This window comes from Acanthaster planci, linkage group LG09 (assembly GCF_054643075.1).
Source record: "Acanthaster planci isolate LZ-2023a linkage group LG09, COTS_SCS, whole genome shotgun sequence".
Taxonomy (NCBI): domain Eukaryota; kingdom Metazoa; phylum Echinodermata; class Asteroidea; order Valvatida; family Acanthasteridae; genus Acanthaster; species Acanthaster planci.
In genome coordinates, this window is record NC_141785.1 from 713162 (window position 1) to 715205 (window position 2044).

A 2044-nucleotide genomic window follows, 5' to 3' on the forward strand; every position below is an offset into this window, starting at 1 on the left:
GAAAGTGCATCAGTGAGCGAGACTAGTTCAAAGGGAAAGGTAGTCGCATGCGTGACAATGACGGGTGTGGGTGTGTGTGTGGTGGGGGGATCATAAGAGATCTCCATGGATGGATCTAGGGGTAAACGGGGAAGGCAGACTTGAATGGGGCTTTTTGAATATATGCCAACGGCAAACCAAGAAGGAAGGGAGAGAGGTCGTTCGAACCCCAGAACTAGGTGGTTGATCATGGTAGTCGGTGGGTAAGGTGCTGCGGAAAACATTATGTGGAAATAATATGGGGGGTGTTCGTCTCTAGTGCTCAGCAACGTACATGTACAATTGCTCACCCTAAAAACCAGAACTGTGTCCAAACCGTGCAGCCTGCACCCGCGCTCAGAGTAAAGCTACGGGTTATGTCCATTTGAGACTAAGAATGTGTAATGTCCACTATTTAGCGCAGTGACGTATCCAGCGGGGAGGGGGCGCAGGGGGCAACCCCCCCCCTAATTTTTAATCACATATTAATAATAAAATTTTATTTGTCAAATATTAACACTAAAATAAAAAACCACGAAATAAAAACAAGGATGTTGGGACCGTGAAGTTAGCTTTTGATATTTTTTCTCCCCCAACATCATGTTGAAAAAGCTCGAAGCCGCATTCGCTTTTAAATTTGCCTCTGCCCCCCCCCTAACCAAAGCTGGATACGCCACTGATTTAGCGTGTACTGAGATATGTATAATGGGCGTTTTCGAAACGGAGGACTCTGGCTCATCTCTAGGATTTGCTTGTTTGATAATTGCGAGTGAGCTACTGACCTAAGATGAAACCAATTGTTTCAAAATACCTGTAGCACGGTTTCTGTGTGCGCGATAGTGTCCTTTATATTATGTAAAAATAGAAAGTGTCTATGGCAATATTATTTAGGTGTTCTTTTTAAAGCCAGAACAGAGTAAGTGAGGAATGTTCAGAATTGGTTACATAACATCGCCACATGCATTGAGCAAAATGAAGCAAAAAGACAGTTGCAGACTCGGGTCCTTTGACTTGGACTCTAGTCGGACTCGAGTCACTATTTTTGTGACCCCTGACCTGACTTGTAACTGTCAGTTTTTGACTAGTGACTTGACTTGGACTTGCGAAAAATGACTTGTGACTTGACTTGGACTTACATATTATGACTTTTTACTAACGCAAGTCAGAAAACTTCTCGATTGAATCTATTATACTTTTGAATTTACCCTATCAACGTACGCCTTGCGTTACGCGTTCTTAGAATAATAAGCGTAAGACTTCGTTCGGCTCCCGACTTTTACTTCGGTCTCGTCTGCCAAAGGCCACGTCTTATCACTTGGCTGTGGCTTGAAATCACACGACTCCATCTGTGGCCGCGGCGGCTGGCCAATGTGCGTTATTTCAGGCCGCAGTCAAGTGAAACTTCGGAAAAAGTCATTTGCGTAATTCAATGCTTAATTACACTGTAAAAGAAGCATTCATGATTAGAAACCAAGATTTTATGTAATTGCTGGCAGTCATGTTAATAATTTAACTTGGCAGACACAGTGGCATGCATTTGGTATCACTTGACAGGAGTATTATTGTAAGTGTACCGTAAAAGTGTAGTAGTACACATAAAAATAGTTAATAAAGTGTAAGTATATCCTCGTACATGTAACCATGGTAACTAATCAAGCGATTTAAAATCATTTATCTGAAGCTTGCAAGTTTTAGGTTGATGCCCTGCCCCATTTACTAATTATAGCTAGGTAAAATAATACGCGACTTGTACTTGGACAAAAAGACTTGTGACTTGCTTGTGTTTTGGCCAAATTGATTTGTTACTTGACTTCTTCCACGTTAACGGGTATTATACTGCATTTTGGGTTTAATGCTAACGATATTTCCATATTCATGGACAAAATCGTGATGTCATTCCAGGAAGCAAGCCTCATTGTTACACTGGTTTTGTACACAACAAATTCCTACATTTTTGTAGATTTTGCCGGACTGAATTTTCTCTTCTTCACTGATTCATTCTTGTTTATGTGCGTCGCAAGCATCA